General features: G+C 39.3%; 1 protein-coding gene across 17 annotated transcripts in view; it reads right to left on the bottom strand.

Moving 5' to 3' along the window:
* NRXN1 (neurexin 1) overlaps positions 1–19,662 on the bottom strand; it is a 1,264,827-nt gene that overhangs the window by 1,070,682 nt on the left and 174,483 nt on the right. The gene's annotated exons all lie outside the window — the stretch shown is intronic.

Genomic DNA, 19,662 nt, shown 5'->3' with positions numbered 1-19,662 from the left:
CTGCAGAGTGTGTCAATGAAGCAGTGAAGTTGAACCCTTGGTGTGACTGCAGCATGGGGCGTGGGTACAGCTGCTGGGACTATGACAGAGTGGTACTTGCCCCCACTCCTGAGGGAGCCCCAAAGTTTTCACTCCATGGAGAATTGATGTGTCCATAAATTTTAGCTGCTTGGCTTGCATCTCCTCAGAGATTTAGTGAACTGGTAGAGCAGAGCTGGTAGGTGAGTCAACATAGTGGTGACTGTCTTTAATTAAGTAATTTAAATGCTGAGAAATTACTCTGAGAGAATCACTTCAGCATTTAAAGGTAGACCTCCCCAAGATGTTCAGAACTGTCTGCTGGATAGCGTTGGTTCATCCTTTCTCCTCTGTCCTTTCTCGCTCGCTGCAGGGAGCTTAGGTTTATTCAGTTACATCCATCCCAGTGATTCTGAAGTACTCTCAATCTTCTGTGTTTATCTTTAACCCCACTTATATCCCTAAGGGCAGCCAGTCTCCTGCCCCCGCGCCTGGCTGCCCTCGCCGGAGCCCCTTGGAGGGGAGCGGGTTGAGCTTTCCTCCCCGCCCCGACCAGGGCTCCAGCAGCCAAAGACCTCCAGGACCAGCCACCACCATGCTGAGACCACTCTCCGCACACATGAAGGTACCAGCAGAGGGACAAAGCTATGCGGGTTCCGGGGCCGAGATCTCCAAGCCTACTTGGATTGGAGTTGAGCATCCTCCACCCAGATCCTCCAAATTCCAGTAGGCAGGGGTCACACCCACCACCTGGCCCCCTGGTGCCGTGTAATCCCTTCAGCAGCCAAGATTCAGTGACTATAAAATCTAGCTCCCGGAACCACGCGGCCGCATTCGTGGCTGCACGACATCTTATCAGGACATCTTTTTATGACATCTTATTATCTCATTTCTACTTTGGACAAACTTGCAGGCTATCAAATGTAGCCTGCCCACAGGGCAGAGTCTGGCAAACTCCCCGTGGCGTACCCAATATGCCAAATACTAGTAACAATGATGGGTCTCATTCTCCTAAAGAGCCTTGAATATAATCTCAGGGCTAGGATGAAAGAGACGTTACTGGGGCCTGCTCGAGGCAATCGACGAATAACAGGATGATTTGTGATTTGTTGTGATTTGTGATATCCCTAAATCAGACTCTGTGACTTGGAAGGTCAGATTCTTCTAGGACTCTGGATTTTGTATATGCAAGTGAAATATAGCTTTTCTTTTTTCTTTATGTTCTTTGCATAGTTTATTTTAGAGCAATGTCCTTTTTGTCTAGACACAGGAAAACAGTTTGTGCTATGCTTTTGTAACTTGGGACTTGACTCTGAATATATATACATATATATACATATATATATATTTTCCTTTGGCATCTGTCTTACTTACTTGACTTAAGCCTCAGTTGCCTTTAGTTTCCAAGCTCCTAAACACCCCAAAAGGAGGGTTCCAATAAGGGAACTTAGATGGACCCAGGGCAAACTGTAAGCTAGTCTGGCATCGAAAAGTGACAGGCCAAGTGCCATAAAATTTAGAGTAAGTTCAGGGCATGGTCAGGAACAAATTCTGTCATGACCCAAAGAGAAGTAACTGGGTTTAGGAAAGACTAATCTGGCCCAAGGACTGTAGTCTGGGATCTATAGCGAGATTTCCCCAGGAGAGCCACCCCATATGCTTAATATATCTTTTACTTTGTCCATACAAAATGACTAATATTATTAAGAAGTATTGTTTAAGTGGATATAGACTAAGGAGAAATTTACCCTTAGATGGAATTCCACCTTTTAGTGGATCTCCTAGCAGGACGAGATTTCTTTCTTAGAAGAAGCTCTCTCCACCTTGCATGCCCCCCTCCCCGCATGTGCGCGCACACACACACACACACACACACACACACACACACACACGGAAGGACTTTTCATATGTTGATTGTGCTACCTTGAGTATGTGCAATTGCTATACACCACTGTCTAAGAGCTTTTTTTAAAATTATTATTATTATTGTTTTTGTGCCACAGCTGGCTGTGCTCAGGTCTTACTCCTGACTTTGCTCTCAGAATCACCCCTGCTGAGGGTCAAAAGAACCATTCTGCACGCCAACGACTGAACCTGGATTGGCTGTGCAAGGCATGCACCCTACCCACTGCACTATCTCTCTGGTGTCAAGGTATTATTTTAAACAGTTTTAAAATAGATTATTTCTACCAACAAATTCCCACACTGCTTGATAATCTGAGTTTTGTAATACAAAGCCAGAGCATTGCCAATCTGTGATGTTATTGCCTTATCTGGTTTCTCTGCATATCACATGAGTGAGACCATCCAGTATTTGCCCTTTTCCCTTTGGCTTATTTCACTTAACACTACACCTGCAATTCTCTCCCATTTTAGCAAACTGTAGGATTTATTCTTTTTCTACAGCTATATAGTATGCCATTGTGTCTATGTGCCATAGCTTCTTCATTCATTACCCTGTTGTTGGACATTTGAGATGTTTCCATATCCTGCCTATTATAGTTAGTGCCACATTAAACATAGCTGTGCAACTATTTTTTTCAAAGTATTGTTTGTTTGTTTCAGAGTAGATGTCAATAAGTGAAACTGTGGGTGGGAAGGGCTGTTTTAGCATGTGGATTATTTCAAGCAAGGCCTACTGAGGTCCTGGCAGACTCCTGCAAAATTTACTATTTCAGTAACGGCACAGAAAGATAAACATTGTGGGTATTATCCATAATTAGGGTGGTTTTTTCAAACAAACATTTTACTGCGGATTGTATGTCCTTCCTCATCTAAGTCACTCTTCCCTGGCTGCATGATTTTCCCTTCCTTCTCTTTGAAGTCCCAAAACCCTATGTCATTGCTGGGCTAACTGAGGAGATACATTCCTCTTCATAAGTTTTGCCTTGCTGTCTTTAGAATTACATCTATATAGATCTTATCCACTGAGGAATAATTCAACTGGGATTCTCCTACTTAATCTCTCTTATTATTCTGATAGTAATTTGCTTGCTACTCCTTTCCCTGAGAAGTAGATGGGTAGGGGGAAATTTCATCTTAGGGTGAAGCCAAGACTGATTTCTCTGAGTAAAATTTAATAAAGGGGAAAGGGACACTAAAGGGAATTTCTTAGAATAAATTTTAAAGAGAGATAGAAAATGGACTTAGGGGAGCACATTTATAGAGATTACTCAAGACGACGACTTTTGGAATTGTTTGATTGTGGGCAATAACACTGGCTATTATATATCTTATAGCATTGTTTTTATTGGTAAATTTGGAATATAAAAAGTAGGTCAGCCTTTCCTATTCTAAAGAATGATCACTGGTCAACTCTGATGACACATTGGTACTCCCCTGGAACAGAATTTTACTTGGAGAGCTTAAAGAGAAAAATGAAGAGGTAGTTAGCATTGAAATTTTAAAAATAAATACTCAAGGACTAACATCCCTGAAAAAAGAAGACAGCACAGATATCAATTAATTTATCTCAAGAGAGGTTCATCATTCCACATGAGTCTATAATTCTCCAAGCTCTAGGCCAAGTCCTTTTATTTGCCAGAAAGTCATTTCTGGTTCTCGCTCCCATCGGTAATCTTCCTCCCTTTTGTACCCATATGATTCTTAACTTCTGTACTATTGAATTTAGCATGCAGTGTCACTGTGTTTTTTATCTAAAAGATTTCCTACAAATAGATGGGGATGGACGACAGAACAGAATTCAGACCAAAGTCTAAAAATCATCCAACAGACAGAGTAAGGAGAGCCTCTGGCACTACCTGCTGTAATATGATAAACATGGTGTCAAAGGTCTTTCAAGTGACACCTTTACATATTGTTTCTGGGCACCTTGGTTATAGGGCTAAGTATCAGCATTTAATTGTTTTTTTTTTTCCTTTTAGCAACACCTTAAATTAGCATGAGGGAAGGCTCTGTGTTTCTTATCTACATGAATTTATTTTTTTTCCAGATTAAGGAAAAGTTGGGAGGTTAGATGCTTCATTGTTTGTGGTTAGATCTTAACAGGCTAGTTGAGTTGAGCTCCCTCAGGCATCAAGAGTCCCTGCCAAAAAGACACAAATAAAAACAAAATTAATATTTTTTAAACTCAGTGTTTTCAGAAAGTTTCTGTGGTTCTGATGAACAAAACATCAATGACCAATGCAAGAAGCTGCACCATTTTGTCAATGTTTGGGCGCCACCATTCTCTGAGACAGCTGTGTGACTCCCTTTCAAGCTCAGATGGCTGCAATCTGAATCAAACCCAGACTCTATTGTTGGAAAGAAATCTAAATTTTGAAATTTCCATTTAAGTTGAGAAACAGCTTTCTTCACTCAATCACAAGATGCAATTTATTTTACTGTATGAGATTAATAGCAATAATTGGCTTGGAAATTAAAAAGTCTTGAAACAAAACACCATATACCAAAAGTCTACTTTAAAAAAATGTAATCCTTTTCTAAAGCAATGGAATCAAGCCACATATTTGCAGATCATTCTATTATAATCTCATACAAACTATGCAGACTTCTTCAGCTCAAATCATTTGCCATTTGACAATTTCAGACTTTTCAATCTGAAATCAAGATGGTTGTAATTAGATGGATGCTTGTAAATATATTCCATTAAAGACTTCAGTAGAAAACGGCGCCATTTCATCCAGAATACAGCCCACCTGGCACAGTCTTTAGGCAGTAATGATTTGCTTAGAGGTCCAGTGAGTGACGGTCAGTAAAGTTTCACTTTTTATGAGAAATATTGAATTAGACACTTCCCTTGACATTCCCTCCTATCAGAGATAAAAGTTTTTGTAGGTTCATTAATAGCTTATAGATCGTATCTCCCTTGAGATTTTAAAGCAAAGACATTGTTTTTTGCTTGTATTTTTATCACACGGCCTTTGCATTCTGCTCAGAGTCACTAATTCAATCTAAAGGTTGATGAATATTTAAAAAGAGAAGAGAAGCAAGAGCTGCACTTTCTCCCCTTCTCCCCTTCGTCCTCACTTCACATAGAGTCACTTGGCTCTGAATCCAGTGAACCCCATGGTCTCCACGTACTAAATATATTTATTTACCCAGCAAGCCCCTTCATTTCCCAAACATCCATATCTTGGTAGTCAGGCATGGGGATGAGCTAGGCAAAGAAGCAATATTTGGGAAAATAAGAAAAGGAGAGTAAGGGGAACTTAGATGCACAGTTATAGTGCAACATCTTACTCTGTAAAATAGGGGTGACATTCAGGGTTGGACAGTCATGACTGAAAACACAGAAGACATACGCAAGATACAATGATTAATTCTGATGAACATAATGGATGTAAGTAAAAATGAAATTCTTCAACATTGTGTTGGGGAAGTCAAAATATGCATGCAGACGTTATTGATATCTATTATTTTCAGTGAAAGACAAACACATTGAAAGGGTTGTTAGGGAAGGTATGGACAAGATTCTTGCTGTAATAGTGAGGGCAAATTGCATATACATGCTTCATCTGCTCAAGGGAGTAATTTGAATGCAAGAAAAAAATTGACTTAACGACTTACATTGATACAGTTATACAGTTATACCAATACTGGTATTCAAATAGTCAGCTATACAGGTATCATTTCCCTTTAGAAAATGATATCTGTATAACTTTTCATTGCATTTAATTCATTTGTAAAATTAAAAAGTTAGAGAGAAATATATAATTCCTTAGTTACTACGTACTCTTTCCTAGCAGTCTTTTGTCTTTGGGGACCTAGTTAAGCATGGGGAACTAACCTTGTTTCTATTCATTTGTGAAGTCCCTTTTCATTGTATCATAGTTATTGCTGTTATTTTTTAAAAAATCATTCTGTGTTTATAACTCACTATGAACAGTTATTTTTGTGGTCACCCAAAAAATGTATGGCACGGTACTAGCTTATTTGTAATAAGAGAAACAAGAGTCACTCTTGTTTCAAATATGTGGACAAATATGATTCTAACACCAGAAAAAACAAGGTGAACTGCAAGGTAATTCATTTGTCTTTTGGATTCTATTTGGTTGATTTTTCAAAATCTCAAACTCACCACTTCAGATTAATATTTTTGTTCTATGTATGAAAATCTGAAACTAAATTAAATTTTAGACAAAAGGAAATCACAAAAAGACTGTGAATTGAGCTTGGGCCTAAGAAGTCTGGGAAGGCAAGAGGACTGGGTTAGAGCACATTTCCAATATGAGTGCAAAAGAATCAGACGGCAGTGGAGAACAGTCTGGATGAAGAACTGACAATTGACTAGAAAGTCAAGGAAATGTAGACAAAGCACAGATAAGGCCATCATGTATTCTATATTTCACTGGCCTTTGTCCAAATGCCTTCTCCATGCCATTCCTAGGGCACAAGTACAGATAGCTGGACCCCTGGAACACAGAGAAAAAAATCTAAAACAAAACATCTAGACTTGCTGCCTCTGAAAATTCACCATGAAATACAGAGATTGATAAAAAGCTTTTATAGTATGAAGCATTACTGTGTAATTCTGCCAGAGTATTTTTTTTTCTTTTTTCTTTTCTTTTTTTTTTTTTTTTTTTTGCTTTTTGGGTCATGCCCGGCAATGTCCAGGGGTTACTCCTGGCTCTCCACTCAGGAATTACTCCTGATGGTGCTCAGGGGACCATATGGGATACTGGGAATCAAATCCAGGTTGGCTGCGTGCAAGGCAAATGCTCCCCACGGTGCTATCACTCCAGCCCCTTCAAGAGAACTTTTAGACGTGAATTCTCCAATATAATGATGATCAATAAAATTTGAAGGGAACAGTTATTTGTAGAGATCAAATTATTTTTTTAAAAATAAACTGATATGGACATTACTAAATTAGAATAAATAGCACTGCACTGTAGCACTGTCCTGTTGTTCATTGATTTGCTCTAGCAGGCCCAGTAACATCTCCATTGTGAGACTTGTTGTTACTGTGTTTGGCATATCGAATACATCACAAGGAGCTTCCCAGGCTTTGCCCTCTAGGGGAGATACTCTCGGTAGCTTGCTGGGGCAAGAGGGGTGGAAAAATCGAACCTGGCTCTGCTGGGCCGCCCATGCACAAGGCAAATGCCCTACCGCGGTGCTATGGTAATGATTTCTGTTTGGCAGTAGAAAGTTACAAATTTAATGAGCCGCATCCAGACTTTAAAGATGACCTTTAGCCTTCAATACAGCATTTTTCTTTTGCACATAATTCTAGAGAGGTAAGGGAACTCAGAATCTGAGTATCTAACTTTAAACTTTCCACTATGTATTTTCTAAATTTGAGCACGTAACTTCAAACTCTATTTTCCAACTAGAGACTGTAAGATTCAAGTCAGCTAAGTATTTTACAAAAGACTTACAAGATATTAGTTAGCAAATCCTAAGTTAGCTAAAACACAAGCAAATTCATTCTATACATGTTATAGATCAGTCTTTCAAAGAATAATAGATTCTTGATGATTTTCAAAATGGGTGCTTCTAGAATGCCCTATTGACTACTTAAAATCAAGTTATCTGTACAGTAATGTATATGTATATGAGACAGAAAATGAATGGTGAGGGGCTGGAACAATAATACAGTGGGTAGGGCACTTGCCTTGCAAGCAGCCGTTCAGGTTTGATCCCCAGCATCCCATATGGTTCCCAGTACACTGCCAGGAGTAATTCCTGAGTGCAGAGACAGGAGTAACCCCTGAGCATTGCTGGGTGTGACCCAAAAAGGGAAGGAAGGAAGGAAGGAAGGAAGGAAGGAAGGAAGGAAGGAAGGAAGGAAGGAAGGAAGGAGTGAGATCACTATACTGATCAGAAACCTGTATCCCAACTAATTCATCTTATGTTGATATTTCTATTCGTGGTGCTGAGTATTGAGTGGCAAATTACTTATTTTAGTGACATTTTTATATTTTTCCGGGTTTATACTAGAAGACTGTATGCTCAATCGTTTTTACAAATGAATTTCTTTGAGAAATCGTTTCCAAAACATTCGACCCACTAATGGAGCCTGATAAATTCAACATGTCGATTTGTAAATAACACTTTCATTTGCTTATCTTTTGCTAACAATAATGTAGCACTGTAACACTGTCCTCCCATCGTTCATCGATTTGCTCGAGCAGGCACCAATAACATCTCCATTGTGAGACTTGCTGTTACTGTTTCTGGCCTATTGAATATGCCAAGGGGAGATTGCCAGGCTCTGCCGTGCAGGTGGGATACTCTCGGTAGCTCGCCAGGCTCTCCAAGTGGGACAATCGAGCCCGGGTTGGCTGCGTGCAAGGCAAACACCCTACCCCCTGTGCTGTCCCTCCAGTCCCGCTAAAAATAGTAGATATCAATAACAAAATTGGTGTGCATATTTTATTTGATGTCCCCAAATTAAATCTCTGATAGCTCCAGAGGATACTGTATCTCCAGTTTGGAGATGGGATGCTGGGAGAAATGAATGTTCACACACATTTTGCCAGCATTTTTGTATATAGTTTCAGGACACCTTTTATTTTAAAGTAAAAGGCCCACCGGTTATGAGGAAATCTGATTGAGGCCAATCACTCAATTTTACAGATGAAAGCAATGGTCTTGTTTGCAAGAAACCCACGGAAAGGTCAGGTTTGGTCTTCATGAAGGGTTGTGTGAAGAGAACAGTAGCATGCCAAATAACTGGGTATACTTTCATTGAAACACTAAAAAGTGAATCAATTGCCTCTGGAAATACTGTGATGCATAAAAATAAAGAGTTGCCATTTACTAAGTGTTCACTATGTTGATAGTAAAAAGTTACCACATATTTTTTTTTCAATTACTACTAAAACCAAGTTTTGTAGTAGATATGAATTATCTTTATTCAGGTGAGAAAACAAATAATTAAAAAAAAAACTAAACTTGCATATCTAACAATAGAGAGCCAATAACTGAATAATTTTCCCCAAATCCATCTTCTGTCTCTTCTAAAGTGTTGTCAGAAATAAGTCATATTCCCCGATGGCCCTCCCGTTGATCATCGATTTGCTCGAGTGGGCCCAGTAACGTCTCCATTGGAGACTTTGTTGTTACTGTGTCTGGCCTATCGAATACGTCACGGGGAGCTTGCCAGGCTCTGCCGTGTGGGCGAGATACTCTCGGGAACTTTCCGGGCTCTCCGAGAGGGGCGGAGGAATCGAATTCGGGTCGGCCATGTTGGCTGCATGCAAGGCAAACACCCTACGGCTGTGCTATTGCTCCAGCCCTCAGTATATTACAGAAGTAATAACAATGCTATACAGTTGAATATTTTATGATTGTGGGAAGAAGAATCAGAAAGGTAAGGAAGAAAAGAGAGCATCTTACAGAATTTGATCTCAGTATCACTGAATCTAATATTCACTAAGATATTTTACAATGGAAGCTAATATTTTATGATAATAGCAGAGGTTTTCAAAAATATTTTCTTTCTAAAGCATTCAAGTAAAAAAACAATGAGTTACACTGAGGGAAATTTTTCAGATGACCTTTCTAAACTGATACCAAGGTCTCTAGTCTCTAGTCATGTCAAAGATAAATAATTAGACCACAGCAGTAATTTCAAGTCTGGGCTGCTTCCTGAATGCAGTTCCAAATAAGGGTCTTCAAAACCCTTCCAAATATGCTAATTACCTGAGTAAGTCTGCATGTGTTTTAAGCTATATTGAGTTTCTGAGCAATCTACTTTGGTCAGCAGGGGAAGTCAAACCATGGCTGGATTAGACTTTCAAAGCAAAGGGGGGGCAATTTAAAGTTCAGCCCGATTCAACCCCCTTAACTATTCTCTAAAAATAAATCTGGGAACAACCATATTTTTTGAGATATTTGGATAAAAGTTTTGGATAGATGGCTTCTCCTGTAACATTCGTGGAAACAGTTGATAGTTTTCTGGAAGCCAACACATACTTCAGCTCCTACCCTCTTCATCATCACTATTTCTAAATGAATAACATTTAGATGACTTCTTCTCAGACTGGATTAGTGCATATTTATCATAAAAACTATAGGCTGAAAAGACTGTAGTTTGGCTGACAAACGAAATTGTCTGGCTGACAAATGAAATCCTTTTCAGATGTAACAGAAGTCTATTTAAGCTTGCTGAACCAATAAAATATTTTTCCCTCTCATTAGCACTTCCTACCTATTTATGCCTCTCAGAGAGCCCAGCAAGCTACCAAGAGTATTTCACCCACACAGGCAGAGCCTGGCAAGCTCCCCGTTGCGTATTTGATAAGCCAAATACAGTAAGGACAACAGGCCTCATTCCCCTGACCCTGAAAGAGCCCTCCAATCACTGGGAAAAGACAAGTAAGAAGAGGCTTCTAACATCTCAGGGCTGGGAGGAATAGAGACGTTACTGACACTCGCTTGAGTAATTCAAAGACCAACAGGATGACAGTGATGCAGTGAAACATTAGCACCAACAGTTAAAATTATAAACATCTGGGGGTGGAAGTGATAGTACAGTGGGTGCATGGGTAGGACACTGCTTGCATGTGGACAACCCAGGCTCAATTCCTGGCACTTCAGAGAGTCTCCTGAACCATTCAGGATTAATCCCTGAGCATAGTGCCTGGAGTTAGCCCTGAGCGCAGCTGGGTGTGGCTCAGAAAGGAAAACAAACATCATGCAATCTCAAAGTTGATGCATCAGGCCTGAGACTGCACTCTTAGAGGGATCTACAGACTGCTGAGTCTTAAGAGTATGTAAACTGCTAAATGAAATGAGTCAGAAAAAAGGGACAAACAGAGAATGACTGCACTCACTTGTGGAATATAAAATAACATAATCGGAGACTGACACCCAAAGACAGTAGAGACAAGGGCCAGGAATATTGCTCCATGGTTGGAAGCCTGTTTCATGAGCGGGGAGAGAAAGAAGCTGGAATAGAGAAGGGATCACTAAGTCAATGATGGTTGGAGGAATCGCTCAGGATGTGAGATGTGTGCTAAAAGAAGATAAAGGACCAAATGTGATGGTCTTTCAGTGTCTGTATTGCAAACCATATTGCACAAAGATAGAGAATGAGCACAGGAGAAATTGTCACAGAGGCAGGGGGACTTTTGGCATGGGGGCAGATACTGGGGATACTGGCGGTGGAAGATGTGCATGGTGGTGGGATGAGTGCTCAATCATTTTACGACTGAAACTCAAACATGAAAGCTTTGTAACTGACCTTATGGTGATTCGATAATAAAATAAAATAAACAGTATGTAGACGGGAGGATTAATTTTTTAAGCTATTTTCTTTTTCAGTTTTGATCACCTACCCACTTACGCTTAAGTGGTTATTCCTGACTCTCAAGAATTACTCCTCGTGGTTCTCAGATGACCACATGGGATGCTGGGGATTAAATGGGGTCTGCCAAGTGCAAGTCAAGCAACCTACCTCTTGCACTATCACTCTGACCCTGGATTTGGGTTTCTGAGTCTCTGCTATGAGAACAGCCCAACTGGATTACTTAATTAATATACAATATTTAGTGGTCATACACTAATACATTGCTATAATTTAATACTCTGTGCCAAACACTAATTATTCAAAGTAATCTCCGGGAATAAAAGGAGACACTCAGAACTATATTCTACATGAAATCTGCAAACTCTTTGATGCTGCAATATAATATGATTTATTCTCGTGGTGAACTGAAGAGAAGAGATTTGTCTATTGATCTAAGGAAGGCAGGGGAATGGCTCTGGGTTTCTTTCAAATGCCTACCCATGTCCACCTAGGGGGAATATGAAATAATAAGAACTTCCCTGAAATTTGGGATGAGAGAATTGTGCGGGAAGTGGTCATCTTCTTCCTTCCCATCCCTTTCTCATTCCATCCCTCCCTCATTAGTCCTCTCTCTCTCTCTCTCTCTCTCTCTCTCTCTCTCTCTCTCTCTCTCTCTCTCTTTCTCTCCCATACCCAGCTATGTCCAGGGCCTGGCAAGCTCAAGGAACTGTATGGGATGCTCAGAATGAAACCTGGGTTAGCTGCATGCAAGGCAAGCACCCTCTCCATTGTACTATTACTCCAGCCCCAGGAAGCAATGAGGTTCAAACTCCACCCCATCTGAGGGACCATGGGGTGGAAGGGTGGGGGACACTTATAAAATGCAGGACCATATCTCTTGAATTTCTGCTTCAGTACATCTTAGGCTCTGCCAGAAATGTCCATTTCTACCCTTTTCATGGGTGAAGGTGAAGGTGAAACTGCTGTCGACCGCCTAGTTTTCCAAAGCACTTAAAGATAACCTGCAAAAGACTTCCTGCTCACATATTCTTTTAAAGCTAGCAGTAGGTATATGACTCAGAGGCAGAGCAATGCCTCACTGGAAAGTCCCATGATCAATAGACAGCCTGAAAAAAATTGTTAAACTGCAAATTTAGAGGGGCCATAGAGAAAGTACAGTAGCTACTCACCTTGCATGTGGCTGGCCTGGGCTTAATTCCCAGCACCCTGTAATAGTCCCCAAGCCTGCCAGGAGTGATCCCTAAGTACAGAGTCAAAAGTAAGTCCTGAGCACCACCAGGTTATCCTCCAAAAGATAAACAAAATATAGAAAAGTTAGGGGCAAAGAGAATGATAAACACAAACAAATGAAATCTTAGGGGAAAAGTGGTCCTTCACTCTCCTAGACACATTGAAAGAAAATAATACTACAGCATTACGGATGTTTAATTTTTTCTCTGAAAGAAAAATAGAAGGGCTACAAAAACTTTGGACATCACAAGATTATTAGGTGATTTTACCATCTCTGTTTCAGAGCTGAGTGAATTTAAGTTCAGAGCAGTTAAAGGGAACACGCAAAGCAACAGCACAAAGAAGCAAACAGTCAAACAGATTCAAACAGTGGGCAACTGTATAGAGTAACATTTTAAATATAAGGATCAAATTTACTTCATCAAGAATACTAAAAACTGACATTATTTCAAAGGTGATCTTTTGTTAATTTCATGAGAAGGAAAATAAAAATAAATACACCAATTTGTTGTCATTTGTTAACTGATATGGCATATCAAAATATTACACATCTCACACTGCAAAGAAATTTAGAAGATGAATTCATTACAGGAAAAAAATTGCCTCTACACTCAGCTGTCCATCTCGATGGTGTGGAAATGATGGTTGGTTCAGTGAAACCCAGACTGTGGTGAAGACAGAGGTGTGTAGCAATCACACGTTAGAGAGCTGTGAGAAAATACTTTCGGATTTCCAAGAAAACTGACAGCTTTACTAGAACATATATTTCCTTAAGAGAGAGAATTGTGAAGCTAACCAAGCCCATATTATTTCTGTTTCTTAGAAAAAATAAACATGTTTTCTCTTAAAAAAAAAAAAGGAAAACATGGATTTGATTTAAGTTTATACAATGCCAGAGATAATGTACTTATACAAAGTGTTATTCTATTTATTTTACACAGTCACAGTAAAGAGTACTTTAAAAACGCTGCATTCTTATCCAGTGCTTGTGATAGATCCGGATCTATTATTATTATTTTTTTACATAATCTGACATTAAAAAGTCACCTGTAAGTGACCGGAAGATAGTACAGCAGAGAAGGCACATGCTGTGCAGACAGCTCCGCCAGGCCCAATCCCTGACAGCCCTATGATAGGAGTGACTGCTGAGGAGAAAGCCAGGAGGGAGGGAGGGAGGGAGGGAGGGAGGGAGGGAGGGAAGAAGGAAGGAAGGAAGGAAGGAAGGAAGGAAGGAAGGAAGGAAGGAAGGAAGGAAGGAAGGAAGGGAGGGAGGGAGGGAGGGAGGGAGGGAGGGAGAATTTTTCTATCATGCTGTCATATAACCAAACCTATGAATAAGGAAATTGAAGATTAAATAAGTTTTAGATCTTTTAAAAACAATGGTAAAATCATAAAAGAACTGCAAGTTAATGTTGTGTCAGAAAAAAATATATAATGCAGTACTCAGGGCTTAATCCTGGCTCTGTGTTCAGAGATCGCTTCTGACAGCGCTTGGGGGACCATATGTGGTGTCGGGGATTTAACTCATGATGTCTACATGCAAGACAAGCACCTTACCCACTGTACTATCTTTTTGGCTCTAGAACTATATTTTGTATCTAATTTTAGTCACGTCCATTATACCTCCAAATGTGTATTTGCTTCATTCATTATCTCTAATTTTGTTTCTACAGAATTGAGTCTGAAATCAAGTTTAATATGTAAATAAAATATCAAAGAAGAGAGATTTTGACTGTGGGACAGCAATTATTATAGAAAGGTAAGAATTTGTGCACACTGAAATTGTGGCTGTGTGCATTAGGGGTAATTTATATCTAAAGTTTCTGCTAACAAGAATAAAATATATCTTTAGCTTTTATCAGTATCAAAGTAAACTGCAACTAATATTTATAAATTGTGTATTTTCTAATGGCAGCCTTTTTTGGAGTTACATTAAATATTATCCAATGAAGAACTAATTTCCTTGAGAGAAATGACAGTGAGTTAAAATTTCCTGAGGAAATCATTCACAATTCATTCAGACACAGGAAAAAATGCTGTTAGGGAAATGTTACTCTCTTGCATCATCCAGATCTATGGTTATAGTGATGTATAATTTTATTTTTATTTCTTTTGGGGTGATGGGCATTGGGTCATATCCAACGATGCTGTCGGTTACTCCTGGCTCTGTGCTTAGGAATTACTCCAGGCACTGCCTGGGGGACCATATGGGATACCAGGGATCGAACCCGGGTCAGCGGTGCGCAAGGCAAGTATCCAAGCAGTTTACTCGCTCTCCACCCCCAAACTATAAAGCTATTCACCTCGCTAAATTCATTTAACATAGTCGCTAACATCTTGCCTCATAAGTGTCGACAGATACCAGGAGCACTCAAAATTGGGGATGAAGACAGAGGTCAAGGAGGAAAGGGCTAAACACAGCAGACGAGAGAATATCAGCATTTCTAAAACAAAGATGAGGTGAATTTATGATACTCTAGAGAAGTCCAAAAAACTACAATCATACTTTCTATTAAAAAAAAAAAACAAAAAAACCCCCACCAATAAAACTACCCAATTCTTTGACTTCTGAAATTCAGAGAAGAGGAGCTGAGGAAACGTGTCCTGGCGCAAGCACTAGCAAGGCCATCTGGTGCCGGCACTCCCTCTAAGAGTGCGCTTCCATCAGCCTTTCAAGGACAAACGCCTTTCAAATTTGTCATTTCGGTGCTAGAATCTGCTTTTCTGATTTTCCACGGAAGCTTGTCCTATGCACCGAGTCTCCTAGCTGTGCCCTGGCATCTCGTGGGCATGCTGAGGAAGAGATAGTGTGGCAGGAGCACATCTGGCCCTGGGCCTCTTCCGGACTTCCTGGCAGTGACAGGTTGTGGGTGAAAGCTCACGGCCTGGGAGGACCTGTGCCTGGGAGTTCTTGGGACTCCATTGATACCACCTGCTTTGATGGCTCATTGAAATCAATGGGGGATCTTTCCTCCCTTCCAGACATTGTATAAATGCTCATTCACTGAAGGGAAATGGCTGAGAGGGGACAGACAAAGAACTGTGAAGAAATTAAAGGATCTTTAATGAATTAAAAACAAAAAGCCATTCTGCACTCCAGGGTGCAGATTTATTTAGCTAGATTTGCTTAAAAGCCTTGTCTAGCTTCAACATTCAACAGAGCAGAATGACTTTAAACCGCTTCTTTTTCCTTGTTCATTGGAAAGATATGATTTTATATGATTGTTTTAATGGCAGTTATCTATCAAATGATTGTGATGTAACGCTAACATCACAAGTTTGACAGACGTGTGAATGATACAAATCAGATGTCTCTAGAGTACTTTGAAAAGCACTCTGGTGACATTTTAAACAGCAGACATGAATTATATGGGCAAAATTCATAAGAATGGACATAGTTTAAAAAGAATAATTTTCTAAAGTACATTTGACAGTAATTAATTTTACACGGGACACAAATAACTTCGAAATCCCAAGTAAACGTCTATGAACCATACATAATGTACTTTTTAAAGAAAAATTCTTCCACTAAAGTTTCTAATGCTCTGAATGGTAAATAAATACAATTTAATCGATTTCTTAAAAATTCTTTTAACAAGGTAATTCAATTTCACTTTTCTCAATCAGATATTTACAGTTTCACTTTTTAAAAAAGACTTAAGCAGAGTCCTAAAATTTCCGTTTACTAGAATATTATCAGAATTTACTATAAGAATAAAATTAACCAATGCTTATACCTTCATTTTCCCCTTACTTATTAGTATAAGGTTAAAAACAGGGTGTCACTGAACTTTTATTTACTTATTAGCAGCATCTCATTAGGTCAATTTAGAAATTACTGATTTCTTCCCTTCCTTCTGAATATACATTTGACAAAACACTGCTTTAAAATTCAAAGTATAGTCATAAAAGAAAAAGAACAAAAAAGTAACAGAGTGGGGCACTTGCCTTGCACATATCCAACCTGGGTTTGATCCTCAGCACCCAAAAGAGTACCCTGAATCCCAGCAGGAATAATCCCTCTGGGTGTGCCCTCCCAAACAACAACAACAACAACAACAACAACAACAAAATAGTATACCAAGGTCATTAAGGTAAAGGTAAAGGTAAAGGCCCTCCCGTTGATCGTCGATTTGCTCGAGCGGGCCCAGTAACGTCTCCATTGGAGACTTTGTTGTTACTGTGTCTGGCATATCGAATACTCTCAGTAGCTTGCCGAGCTCTCCGAGAGGGGCAGAGGAATCGAACTTGGGTCGGCCATGTTGGCCGCTTGTAAGGCGAACGCCCTACCTGCTGTGCTATCGCTCCCGCCCAAGGTCATTGTCTAAGGATAAACAAAACTTTCTTAAATAGCAATTTAGATATTTTGAGTTGCATTTTATGGTAAAATGACATGGTTCAAAGATATGAGATAAATTATTATGCAACATTGCAGAAATAATTGTCTTTACATATAAAGGCTATCCTTCCTAAGTCCCTCTGTCACAACTTTATCAGACTGTCTTCATTTCAAAATTGCCTAGATAATATGCTTTTTACTATTGTTGATCTGGAATAGTTATGCAATAAACTAATTTTGTTTGCTTTATTCTTCCGCGGCCACACCCAGTAGCGTTCAGGGTTTATTTCTGATTCTGTGCTCAGGCTGGATTTAGGATACCATATGGGGTGATGGGGAATTGTACCTGCCTCTGCTGCTTATAAAACAAGCACCTGACCCAGTGTACTATGTCTCTGGCTCATTGGGAAAAAATCTTGTGCTTTAAAAATTCAGTCATGATCTCAAAGAATTTGGATGACCTGTCAGTCTTTCATATGGAGAAACAATTTATACTGATTATCTCTGCCTCTCTCGGAGAGCCCGGCAAGCTACCCAGAGTATCTCACCCACAAGGCAAAGCCTGGAAAACTACCCGTGACATATTAGATATGCCAAAAACAGTAACAACAAGTCTCACAATTTGTTGTGAGACATTACTGGGTGCCCACTCGAGCAAATCGATGAACAATGGGAGGACAGTGCTACAGTGCTACTTTCTGGTTAAAGCATAGAAGTTACTATCTTTGTAATAAAATGCTAAGTTAATGGGCATTATATCCAAAATCACAAGATCATTATTAATATCATCACAACTACTATTGTTGCCACCACCACCACCACCACCACCACTGTATTTTTAAAAACCTTATTAAAATCAATTTTTAAAAAATACTATAATTAAAGTATATCTTGGTTTGCAAGTAAACCAGGGCACGTTATTTTGGAGATACCTACATATCACATTTCAACTTGGAGAACACTGTTTCCTACTTAAGGGGTCTCTCCCTTACTTTCTCCCCTTCCCCCAATACCCATCCCCCATCTCTCATTCTCTCATTTCTCTCTCTCTCTCTCTCTCTCTCTCTCTCTCTCTCTCTCTCCATTATTTCCATTTTTGTATTTCCCCAATTACTTCCTATTTCCCTAATTTCTCCTACTTTGTATTTCCCAAACTAAACTATGTTACTTTGCTAAACATAAAAAGAAAGAAAGAAAACCAGAACATACAAATAAGTTGATAAATGTTTTAAATACTTTAGTGAGCAAGTAAGGGACATGCACTATAGAAGAATGAACTCTCTGGTACTGAAGTTCTTTGTGCTGGTGAAGAATACACTTCAACAGTGGGCAAGGGCTGGAGGAAGCAGAAGCTGGCTGAGATGTGAGCAAATCACACCAGTCCTTTCTAACTACACACTTCAATTCCCCAGTTCTACTTCCAAGATCTCAGTATCCCTAAACATAAAGGCAATGGATAAAGCTCCGGAAATAGCACTGCTTGAGGATGTGGTTTGGAACTTTACCTGAGAAGAGGGGCAGCACCTGGATGATGAGTAGAGGATGCTCCCAGGGATGCGATGCTGGAAGGCTTCAGGAATCGAGTGTTACTGGGTATCCACTTTGGGTGACCGGTTCAGAAGAACAATGAAATTATGCATAGACATACTGGGAAAGTATAATCACCAAGAAGGAAATAGCAACAAAGAAGAGAATGGACTCAAAAAGTATTTGTAATTTAAACTCAGTCCATCTTTCAAAACCGTGACAAATTATTGAAAGCATTCATGACCTCCAAGAAGTTTAATGTATGTAAGAACATGCTTTAGACTATTGGGGGGGGAAAGAGAATGAATTCTCTAGTTAAGTACACAAATCAAAACTGAAAAATATCTTGATATAGATATCTGCTCACTCAGAAACTAAACTGATAATGTAATTACAAATTATGCTATTGACACTCATCCTAGAGTTATTATCATAATGAATCATAGTGAACAATGGCTTTGCTAATTGGTGAATTAATTTTAAATGGTAGTTATGCCACTAATTTTTTTATTCCATAAAATATAGTAAAATGCATCATATTCCCCTGTTATCCACCCAAACCCAACACATTCTTGGTCCTTTTAAGAATTTAATATCTTATCAGCAACTTTAAGTCTGAAAGTTGAAGGACTAGGATTCACCTCAATAAACTAATTGTATTATCCATTAGTTTACTAAGCAGTTGCTGAGCACCTGCTCTGAAATAGGTACTATGATAATTTGGGAATTTTAAAAGCAAATAAGACATTTACAAGCTTTTAAAAATAACTTAATAGAAACTGACTGCCGTGTTTAAAATAATTTGTGTACCAAAAATAATACTGCGACTCCATTCATAAATAGTATAAAATCTTACAAACAGGTTAAGAAATCTTGTGCTAAGGGAAATAATTGCTGGCAAAACAAATTAAGTGAAACTTAATATAGATATAATGAGTACTGTCCCTATTCTCCAATTCTCTAGTATCACAAATCTTTATTTATACTTAATTCAAATAACTATATGTTTTATTTTAAATTTTTTATTTACTCAAGACTGACATTGTGGAATCAACTTTAATTTCTCCCTCTCCCATTGCTTCAATAATGTGGAAACTTGTTTGAGACACAGAGTCTTGTTTTGTAGCTAGCCAATCACAGGTGTTTCTTATCTAGTCTTTTGCGGAGAGGTGACAATCTATGGCTCCCAGGGGTTATTCAGGCTCTGCTCGGAAGAGACCCTTGGCGGTGCTCACAGTGGGGTCAGGAATGGAACTGGGCTCAGCCTCATGCAATGCAAAGCACCTTAACTCTTGTTTGGAGAAAATACCTTCTGTGTGTGTGTTTT

The sequence above is a fragment of the Sorex fumeus genome, unplaced genomic scaffold (genome assembly GCF_029834395.1).
Source record: "Sorex fumeus unplaced genomic scaffold, SorFum_2.1 ptg000003l, whole genome shotgun sequence".
In the NCBI taxonomy this organism is placed as follows: domain Eukaryota; kingdom Metazoa; phylum Chordata; class Mammalia; order Eulipotyphla; family Soricidae; genus Sorex; species Sorex fumeus.
The sequence above is the reverse complement of the archived record's forward strand: the minus strand, read 5'-3'. Positions and strand labels throughout refer to the sequence as shown.